This window comes from Gorilla gorilla, chromosome 5 (genome assembly GCF_029281585.2).
Source record: "Gorilla gorilla gorilla isolate KB3781 chromosome 5, NHGRI_mGorGor1-v2.1_pri, whole genome shotgun sequence".
Classification (NCBI taxonomy): domain Eukaryota; kingdom Metazoa; phylum Chordata; class Mammalia; order Primates; family Hominidae; genus Gorilla; species Gorilla gorilla.
Genome location: NC_073229.2, coordinates 41,058,464 through 41,070,565, shown reverse-complemented (window position 1 = coordinate 41,070,565; position 12,102 = coordinate 41,058,464). Strand labels below are relative to the sequence as shown.

The 12,102-nt window shown below is 34.5% G+C and overlaps 2 long non-coding RNA genes across 2 annotated transcripts in view; both read right to left on the bottom strand.

Moving 5' to 3' along the window:
- LOC134758655 (uncharacterized) overlaps positions 1-12,102 on the bottom strand; it is a 167,130-nt gene that overhangs the window by 34,681 nt on the left and 120,347 nt on the right. The window lies entirely within an intron of this gene.
- LOC134758656 (uncharacterized) overlaps positions 1-12,102 on the bottom strand; it is a 32,431-nt gene that overhangs the window by 7,972 nt on the left and 12,357 nt on the right. The window lies entirely within an intron of this gene.

Genomic DNA, 12,102 nt, shown 5'->3' with positions numbered 1-12,102 from the left:
TCTGCTCCCGAATGACTACTGGGTACATAATGAAATGAAGGCAGAAATAAAGATGTTCTTTGAAACCAACGAGAACAAAGACACAACATACCAGAATCTCTGGGACACATTCAAAGCAGTGTGTACAGGGAAATTTATAGCACTACATGCCCACAAGAGAAAGCAGGAAAGATCTAAAATTGACACCCTAACAACACAATTACAAGAACTAGAGAAGCAAGAGCAAAGACATTCAAAAGCTGGCAGAAGGCAAGAAATAACTAAGATCAGAGAAGAACTGAAGGAAATAGAGACACAAAAAACCCTTCAAAAAATCAATGAATCCAGGAGCTGGTTTTTTGAAAGGATCAACAAAATAGATAGACCGCTAGCAAGACTAATAAAGAAAAAAAAGAGAGAAGAATCAAATAGACGCAATAAAAAATGATAAAGGGGATATCACCACCAATCCCACAGAAATACAAACTACCGTCACAGAATACTACAAACACCTCTACGCAAATAAACTAGAAAATCTAGAAGAAATGGATAAATTCCTCGACACATACACTCTCCCAAGACTAAACCAGGAAGAAGTGGAATCTCTGAATAGACCAATAACAGGAGCTGAAATTGTGGCAATAATCAATAGCTTAAAAACCAAAAAGAGTCCAGGACCAGATGGATTCACAGCCGAATTCTACCAGAGGTACAAGGAGGAACTGGTACCATTCCTTCTGAAACTATTCCAATCAATAGAAAAAGAGGGAATCCTCCCTAACTCATATTATGAGGCCAGCATCATTCTGATACCAAAGCCGGGCAGAGACATAACCAAAAAAGAGAATTTTAGACCAATATCCTTGATGAACATTGATGCAAAAATCCTCAATAAAATACTGGCAAAACGAATCCAGCAGCACGTCAAAAAGCTTATCCACCATGATCAAGTGGGCTTCATCCCTGGGATGCAAGGCTGGTTTAACATATGAAAATCAATAAACATAATCCAGCATATAAACAGAACCAATGACAAAAACCACATGAATATCTCAATAGATGCAGAAAAGGCCTTTGACAAAATTCAACAACCTTCATGCTAAAAACTCTCAATAAATTAGGTATTGATGGAACGTATCTCAAAATAATAAGAGCTATCTATGAGAAACCCACAGCCAATATCATACTGAATGGACAAAAACTGGAAGCATTCCCTTTGAAAACTGGCACAAGACAGGGATGCCCTCTCTCACCACTCCTATTCAACATAGTGTTGGAAGTTCTGGCCAGGGCAATTAGGCAGGAGAAGGAAATAAAGGGTATTCAATTAGGAAAAGAGGAAGTCAAATTGTCCCTGTTTGCAGATGACATGATTGTACATCTAGAAAACCCCATCATCTCAGCCCAAAATCTCCTTAAGCTGATAAGCAACTTCAGCAAACTCTCAGGATACAAAATCAATGTGCAAAAATCACAAGCATTCTTATACACCAATGACAGACAAACAGAGAGTCAAATCATGAGTGAACTCCCATTCTCAATTGCTTCAAAGAGAATAAAATACCTAGGAATCCAACTTACAAGGGATGTGAAGGACCTCTTCAAGGAGAACTATAAACCACTGCTCAATGAAATAAAAGAGGATACAAACAAATGGAAGAACATTCCATGCTCATGGGTAGGAAGAATCAATATCATGAAAATGGCCATACTGCCCAAGGTAATTTATAGATTCAATGCCATCCCCATCAAGCTACCAATGACTTTCTTCACAGAATTGGAAAAAACTACTTTAAAGTTCATACAGCACGAAAAAAGAGCCCACATCACCAAGTCAATCCTAAGCCAAAAGAACAAAGCTGGAGGCATCACGCTACCTGACTTCAAAAACTATACTACAAGGCTACAGTAACGAAAACAACACGGTACCGGTACGAAAACAGAGATACAGATCAATGGAACAGAACAGAGCCCTCAGAAATAACGCCACATGTCTACAACTATCTGATCTTTGACAAACCTGAGAAAAACAAGCAATGGGGAAAGGATTCCCTATTTAATAAATGGTGCTGGGAAAACTGGCTAGCCATATGGAGAAAGCTGAAACTGGATCCCTTCCTTACACCTTAAACAAAAATTAATTCAAGATGGATTAAACACTTACACGTTAGACCTAAAACCATAAAAACCCTAGAAGAAAACCTAGGCATTACCATTCAGGACATAGGCATGGGCAAGGACTTCATGTCTAAAACACCAAAAGCAATGGCAACAAAAGCCAAAATTGACAAATGGGATCTAATTAAACTAAAGAGCTTCTGCACAGCAAAAGAATCTACCATCAGATTGAACAGGTAACATACAGAATGGGAGAAAATTTTTGCAATCTACTCATCTGACAAAGGGCAATTATCCAGAATCTACAAAGAACTCAAACAAATTTACAAGAAAAAAAAAAACTCCATCAACAAGTGGGTGAAGGATATGAACAGACACTTCTCAAAAGAAGACATTTATGCAGCCAAAAAATACATGAAAAAACGCTCATCATCAACTGGCCATCAGAGAAATGCAAATCAAAACCACAATGAGATACCATCTCACACCAGTTAGAATGGCAATCATTAAAAAGTCAGGAAACAACAGGTGCTGGAGAGGATGTGGAGAAATAGGAACACTTTTACCCTGTTGGTGGGACTGTAAACTAGTTCAACCATTGTGGAAGTCAGTGTGGCGATTCCTCAGGGATCTAGAACTAGAAATACCATTTGACCCAGCCATCCCATTGCTGGGTATATACCCAAAGGACTATAAATCATGCTGCTATAAAGACATATGCACATGTATGTTTATTGCGGCACTACTCACAATAGCAAAGACTTGGAACCAACCCAAATGTCCAACAATGATAGACTGGATTAAGAAAATGTAGCACATATACACCATGGAATACTATACAGCCATAAAAAATGATGAGTTCATGTCCTTTGTAGGGACATGGATGAAGCTGGAAACCATCATTCTCAGCAAACTATCACAAGGACAAAAAACCAAACACCACATGTTCTCACTCATAGGTGGGAATTGAGCAATGAGAACACTTGGACACAGGAAGGGGAACATCACACACCGGGGCCTTTTGTGGGGTTGGGGGAGGGGGGAGGGATAGCATTAGGAGATATACCTAATGTTAAATGACGAGTTAATGGGTGCAGCACACCAGCATGGCACATGTATACATATGTAACAAACCTGCACGTTGTGCACATGTACCCTAAAACTTAAAAGTATAATAAAAAAAAAAGAATAGGGATAATCTCGTCAATGACACCAGGATAAGATTAATTTTAATTTAGGTTTTCTATATCTGAAACACTCCTCCGAGGACACGATCAACAACTAATTTTGTTTTTTTTTCCATGCTTCTACTACCTGACCATCCTTGTTTTGATTAACCCTCCCCTTCTTCACACTACTGTTACTATGATGTCTCCCTGGTCCAGAACATTCAACTCTAACTGATTGGGCTTTGCTTTTACATTTTAATAGAAGATAAGTTGTTATCCATTTTCTAAGTTCTTGGGGAACAGGTTGAACTTCAAGTCCAGAGATATAGTTTAAGCTAATAATCTTTGGCCCCTCCAAGATCTCTAGAAACTTATTCCCATAATGCCCAAAGATTAATGATACAAGCTTCTAAACCACAGATTTCAAAAGCCTTTCCTCTACTGAATCCTCCTGAGAAAAATTATCGTGAACTCCCAAAGTTTATGCTGGTCGTCAGTTGTCACTAACTTAGCCTCCTAACCAGCCAGAGCATTTCATCTTGGATCTTTGTGGATTAACTCTTACAACAGGCTTCTCCATATGTCTGCCAATTACTTTGCTGGGAACTGCTTGCCCCAAGCATCGACATAACTAGTCCCTCCATTCCCCAGAGCACAGCTTACACTAAGCTCTCTCTATTGCAACTTTAGAGGTCACTGGAAAATAACAAAACTAAAATACCAAGAGAAATTACAATTGCTGGGACCTGTCTTGTAGGCTAACTTGGGGACAAGGTGAACCTCTCATTCACCACTTCAAACCCATCTCCCTCCTTTCCTGCTCTAAGATAAATGATATGAGACTAGCCACTCCACTCAGGGGAAATCACTCATCCCAACCATGGAGATGGTCTTCAGATAGAAAGACACACATATTTCCATATGTCTGTCCTATTCTGTCTTAAATTATGTCATTCACATGATACCAATAGTTCAATGTATTTTGTGCTACATTAAGTCCTGTGCAGTTTTTTGTCAAAATTTCCCTCTAAGGTGAGATCAAAAAGAAGTTCAAATCTTTAGGATTTTTAGGTACTATACTTTTATTTCAATTCTGCCACATTGTTTTTCAGTACAGAGAATATTTAAATATATATTTTTTAAACTTCCCTTGTTGTCACTTTCTTACAGTTGGCAGGCAGGCAGTTTCCCTGACCCATTCGTTATAAATCTAAAAGTGTTGCTTGGGGTCAGTCCTATACTAGCAAGAAGTCTATGTCCTGATACATGTGACCGTCCCCATCTCTCACTGTCCAAGGATTCTTAGCCATGGCTCTGGAAATGAAGTTTTTTTAGAGGAGTCAAAAGTTATTAGGAAAACTGTAGACATCTGAAATGCCCATATGTTTCAAACACCACTGTCAAAAATGCATGCGGTGTGTGCCTGCAAGACAGAATATAATTTAATCTTTTTTTAAAAGGCAAGGCAAAGAAAATATTTTAATATCATTATACATTACTGGTGGAAAAAAGTCATGATTCCCTGAAATGTTACATAATGTTTTGTGTAAAATGGAGAAATTTACCAGAAAGATACTATAGTAATTTGGAGTCCACATACTCATAGATTCTTCTAATTCTAATTTGTCCTTTCCTGGTAGTCAGCAAGATCCTAATGCTTTGCTTGACTACTCAAAGAGGTGATTTCTTTTCAGTAAATTAAATCAATTTCCATTTGTTCTGGGTCTAGGAAATTTTATTTTCTCTTGTCTTTATTCAATTTTCAATTCATTCTTCCCAGAGCATAAATCAATGTCTTCCTTTGATTTCATGGCAGGTATTCCTATTTCTTTTGCATTATAGTAAAGCCAGAAAATAAATCATTATATTAAGCATTATTCCAGGCTTTAAAACTATAGTGGTAAAAGTAATGAACTAATATCAGGGCATTTCTAATGCTATGGAAAATATCAAAAGCTTAATGTCCAAATATATTAATAATTTAGGAGAAATAATTAGATCCCTTTGGATAGGTTTACCATTTCAGCACCGTATCATGGAGCAGGAATAGTATAAACCGAGTGAAAAAAATGTTATTCCTGTCTTAACTCTCAGAAGAACTTAGGTCATAATGATAATTTTATTAAGACTCTTCTCTTCCTAGCACAATTCTACCTGTCTTGGTTTAGATTTGCAATTATATATAGAGAGAACTAATATAGTTCTCTCTATAATATATAATATATAATTATAATATAGTTCTTTATATATTATAGATAGTATCATATATATTATATATTATAGATAGTATCATATATATTATATATTATAGATAGTATCATATATATTATATATTATAGATAGTATCATATATATTATATATTATAGATAGTATCATATATATTATATATTATAGATAGTATCATATATATTATATATTATAGATAGTATCATATATATTATATATTATAGATAGTATCATATATATTATAGATAGTATCATATATAATATATTATAGATAGTATCATATATACTATATATTATTATATATCCTATAATATATAATATTCTTTATATATTATATATATTTATGTATATATTTATATATTATATATAAAGAACTATATATTATAGTATAATATATAATATAATTATATATTATAATATAATTATACTATATATATATAAAAATAATATACAGCGAGAACTATATTAGTTCTCTAGGGCTGCCATTGCAAGGTACCACAGACTGGGTGGCTTCAGCAACAGAAACAGAAATTTGTTTTCTCACAATTCTGGGGCTGGAAGTCTGAGATTAAGTTGTCAACAGGACTGGTTTCTTCTGAGGCTTCTCTCCTCGGCTTGAAGATGGCCATCTTCTCTTCCCTTTATCTTTACATGGCCTTCCCTGTGTGCATCTGTGTCCTAATCTTCCTTCTTAAAAGGACACCAATTATATTGTATTGGGGCCCCCCAATACAATATAATTAGCTTAATAATTATACTTTTGTATAAACCCTGTCTCCAAATAAAGCCACATTCTGAGGTCCTAGAGATCAGGACTTCAACATAAGAACTTGGTGGGAGAGGGACACAATTCAGTTCATAACAGGAACAATTATTCCTAAAGAGCACTATGTGTGGCCTGGCAGAGATCATAGAGACATTTTGTCAGGAAACTAAACACTGAGATGAAATTTGTATCTGCCCTAATAAAACGTAAAATATAAAAAATAAGAATGCATACTTTTAGCCATATGTGTCAAAACAATGGTGGATCAATGAAAACTTTAAACTTTTCCTGTTAAATAGCATTGAGTGGTTCAATTCTTTCTCCAGCCCTGTACTCTTACTCCCTTGCATTCCCCTCCATTTTCATGGACATTATGAATACAGGGCTTTGACGTTTCCTTCGTTTATGAAAGGAGTGATTTATTTTTGACCAATTGAATCAATATCCCATCAGTTTCAAGAATTCTCTTATCATTATGTAACTTATCATTTAATCTTTGTAGTGTATACATAATTTTTATTCTTCTTAAAATTATTAACCAATGCAGAAATATTGGATTAAAAAGTAGAATATTCCTAATGTAGATGATGGGTTGATGGGCGCAGCAAACCACCATGGCAAGTGTATACCTATGTAACAAACCTGCACGTTCTGCACCTGTATCCCAGAACTTAGTTATAATAAAACAAACTTTTTAAAATGTAGAACATTTGTTTTAAATCACTATTTACCGTAAAACAACAGAGTTGGAGATTAACTGGATTTTTAAAATCAGAATTTATTTATACCAGTTGATATGTTCATGCAATACTAAAAAAAAAAAAAAAAAAAAAGAGAGAGCTATAGCAAATGACATCATGTCAGAACCTTACTCCTATGGGTATTAGGAATTACAGGTTAATCCTGGTGGCAGGGAATAGTGGTGAGAGTGACCCAGAGCCACAATGTCTGGACATGTACTTCCTTAGTTTAAAAGTCACTTTTAATGTCCTCTTAGATGAATTTGTAATTGTACAGTTTTTAACTTATACTCTCTTAGAGCAATAAACTCAAGCTGATTTACATTCAATGCTGTCAAATTAATGGAAAGTGTAAAAATACAATAAAAAAATTGCTAAATTCCAACCCATTCAGGTGGAAAGTATATTGCATATTTATATCATATTAAATATCCATACATTTAAGAAAACCTAGTCACTAATGCTCAATAATTCAATTAATTGTCACTCCAGTATGTGACAAGCTTATCAACTGATATTTTACATTATATGAGGAAAAATATAGATGGTTGATAGTTTCACTTTTATCATCAATTCCAGGTGCTCTTTAAACTCACTCTTTATTGTTCTGAGTTTACTTCTGCAGTTGCCCTTGACTTTTTTTGTGTTTCTTTTAACTTCAGAAATGTTAAATGGTGAGAAATAAACTTAAGGTCTAAGAAAATCTCCAAGGTGTTTAATTCTGTGGCTTTACCAAAATATGAAAGCCAAGGACAATTATGGCTTAATTCATTTCAATCACTGAGAGGTTTTTTATGTAGTTGTTGATATTAAAAATGTAGAGCAATCAAAAATTTTCTTGTGGAACATGTTCCTAAGATGCCAAGATACATTAAAAGAAAGATCATTTCAATAGAACTTTCACTCAAATGACATACAGTGTCAAACTATAAAGAACAGAGATTAAATAAAGTGGACCAAATGGTTCTAAGCTTTCCCAGCTCAGTTATTAGACCTGCTTGAATAAAATAAACATGTCAGATCAAGACATTTGCTTTATCTCAATTTATGTATATGAGCACCTAGCAAACTGATAACAGTTTTTCAGCACTGATTCTCACAAATATTATATTTAAAGCCTTTTTAAGTGTCATTATTTTTTAATATTATATTAAAATTATGTATGCATATGTATAACAGATATATATACACACACATATATATTTATATTCCTAAGTAATTTATAGTCATGACACATGTAAGAAACCACAAATGCAAATGCTGGATCATATGTAAAATGTCAAGAATCGCATAACATCTCATTTTATGTGGCTTGTTTTTGTAAAACAAAAAATACAATATTTTCTGAGAGCCCATATTTCCTTGAACCCTATCAGCACCCAGAATATTGTTGCTCACGTATTAGATACTCAATAGATGTTTGTTTATTTAATTTAGTTTGAACTGGATAGACAGATATACACTTTGTTAATGACAGGAATTTTTTTCCTCCCTCTTAAATTGTTTTTGGTTTAACAAAAATAACACTTGGATAAGGACCAACAAAACAAAACAACAACAACAACAAAAGCGAGAAATGGCTTTTATCTCTTATGTTTTATAACAGGAGAATGCTGACCTAAATTCTTTTGGTCCTTTTAATAGAAGTAAAAAAGACTGAAGACTATAGTTGTATTTTTTTAGCTTTCTCATAAAAAAGAATTACAATATAAAGTAGTATGTAATTACTGACTATATTATGTGCAAGGCATTGTTCAAGGTATTTACAAACAAAAACACATAAAAGATTGAAAGAAAATGGATTATATAATATATACAAAAAGCATTCTATTAAAAATTGTGTGTCATATAACACACATTAATTTATTATAACACACTTAATTTATTAGAAGATAGACATCAGGATCTTTCTTTAAAATATTAATAGTGGAAGGCCTAGCCAGAGTAATCAGGGAAGAGAAAGAAATAAAAGGCATCCAGAAGTAGTCAAACAATCTCTCTTTGCTGACAACATGATTTTATACATAGAAAACCCTAAAGACTGTGCCAAAAGGTTCCTGGAACTGATACACAGTTTCAGCAAAGTTTCAGGATACAAAATCAATGTACAAAAATCAATAGCATTTCTATACACCAATAACGTCCAAGCTGAGTGACATATCAAGAACACAATCCCATTTACAATTAACCACAAAATAAATAAAATCCCGACGAATACATCTAACCAAGGATGAAAAAGATTTCGATAAGGAGAACTACAAAACACTACTATGAAATAAATCATAGATGGCACACACACACACAAAACGGAAAAACATTCCACATTCATGGATTGGAAGAATCAATATCGTTAAAATGGTCATACTGTCCAAAGCAATCTACAGATTCAATGCTATCACTATAAAACTACGCACATCTGCCGGGCGCGGTGGCTCACGCCTGTAATCCCAGCACTTTGGGAGGCCGAGATGGGCGGATCACGATGTCAGGAGATCAAGACCATCCTGGCTAACATGGTGAAACCCCGTCTCTACTAAAAAATAAAAAAAAATTAGTCAGGCATGGTGGCGGGCGCCTATAGTCCCAGCTACTCAGGAGGCGAGGCAGGAGAATGGCGTGAACCCGGGAGGCGGAGCTTGCAGTGAGCAGAGATCGCGCCACTGCACTCCAGCCTGCGCGACAGAGCGAGACTCTGTCTCCAAAAAAAAAAAAAAAACAACAACAAAAAACTACGCAGATCATTTTTCACAGAACGAGAGAAAACTATTCTAATATTAATATGGAGCCAAAAAAAGAGCTTGTATAGCCAAAGCAATCTGAAGCAAAAAGAACAAAGCTGGAGGCATCACACTGACTTCAAACTATATTATAAGAATACAGTAACCAAAAGAGCATGGTACTAATACAAAAACAGAAACATAGACACATATCAAAGTTTTTAACAATCTGGTCAACAGCCCTGGATATCTTTGTACTAATATATATTAGTCATATTAGATAAGGAAGAATTATAATTTTATCCTTGTAGCTCTTAAAATTACAGATAGATTGTGAATTATGATGTGGTCATAATGTCTTTGCTATAGGTTTTCTGAAATCTCTAAAACTCTTTGTTTATATTAACTTGGTAATTATTTGAATAAGTAGGATTATGATGTTATTATTTTGAAATCTCAGGTTATAGTATAAAAACCCTCTCCCATTCCGGTCAATCACTTAAAAGATTTTTGGGCATTCCCACTGTCCAGATACACAATAATTTAGGATTTTGCCACAACCAAACTTGAAACTGCATTACAAGTTGCATATGAATCTGAGGAGTCGCTTATTTGTGATTCTAACTGATATTTGAATTCTAACTGATATTTGAATTCTGATGGTTAAAATTAACATTCTCTGAACAGGTTCAAATTTTAATACCTTTTCTTAAGAAAGAGAACCAAGAAGGCTATGCTATAAAAAATGTGACTTTTTTAAATAAAGAAAAAATAGTGGTTTTTTATTCCATTAATCCCTGAATCTGAATAGATGGATATTCCTTTTCAACCAGGTACGTGCACATATACCTTATCTATATATATAAGATAATAGAGGAGACAAATAGAGAAAGAGATTAATGCAATCTGGAGTTAGACTTCTACTGCAAGAGGTGATAATCAAATGGCATTCATCATTATTTAACAATCTCACGTACTTAGGATAAATACTTGCTGCTACAGCTTAGAGACAAGGACATCAACCAGAATTCTATTCCTTCCATTTGTCAATTCATCTCCTCTATTGCCTCCTTATCTCACTCATTCTCCCATGCCAAAGCAGGATTATTAGTAGATCTTTGGGTTTGGCTAACCAATTTAGTGTCAAGATGAATGGAGAATAACATTTGTTCCAAAGTGTATTGGGACAAAGAAAAAAATGATAAGATTAACTAGCTATGACAGTGTAACATATGTATTCTTTCTTCCTAATTAAAGACAAATGTTGAACTGGAAATTAAAAAGCAACATATTCTGAGTAAATGTGATGCTTAAATTACTCTAATTTAATTTTTTACCTCCCTCTTTCTGAAAAAAAAAACAATTTTTCAGAGCAGGGAGTGACAAAGATGGTTCATAGCAGGGTGAGTAGTTGGGAGGTTGTTGAAAGATGATCTATTCCAAACATAACAGATGACATGGTGTTGGAAGAATGTGACTATCAGGGCTACCTGTGATGATGACAGGACTTTCTATGCATACTTTATTCACGTCAACAGAACCAGGAGTTGACTCTTAAATATTCTTTTCAATTTCAATAAGAACTTCAGATTAATTCAGAACAGGTTCAACTGGAGTCCAACCATAGTTAATAACAGTGAAGTACTCAGTCTGTGGCAAGAAATGATGTCCAATACTCTTCTAAATATTGGTGGTTTCATATGAAAAAGAAAACTAATGAAAGTCTAACATACAAGATAAAAGTTTTCTCTTTACTATTGGTCTTTCTATGTGCATAGTCATGATGACATAATTTCTTTCCCTATGGTCTTATTTATCTAAAAATGCAGTTCCTGGAACTTGGAAAGCACCTTATAAGAGTGGGGAAGAGGATGTCATTGAATAATGTTACTTCCTAAATCACAAATCTCTATGTTAGGATTATATCATAGAAGTCTGCCTGAAACTACATTGTGAAGGAGAAATACTCTATCTTGGGCTCCATCTCACTCTCGGTTCTTTACTTCTAGTTCACAATTTGCTTTCCATGCCACAGAAGATCCAGGGAGTTTGTTATTCCTTCCTAGAATAAATAACTATAACAGAATCCCCAGTGTCAGGTCTTCCTTGGGACATCACCTTTCCAGAGAGCAGGTCTTCTCTTCCAGGTCAGGAGGGCCAACAATCTGAACATGTGAAAGATTTTCACGTAGTAAGAGGGAGATTTCATGAAATAATAATATGTTGGCAACCATAAGCTCTAGCCAGGCTATATATGAGTAGGACAAATAAATAATGCAAAATTCCTCTCCCTAAAGGGTTAATTCACGTTTGGTAAAATTCAGATCAGACTTAGGCACGTCTTTCTAAACAGCTTACACATTCATCTCAGTTTCAATTTTACTTA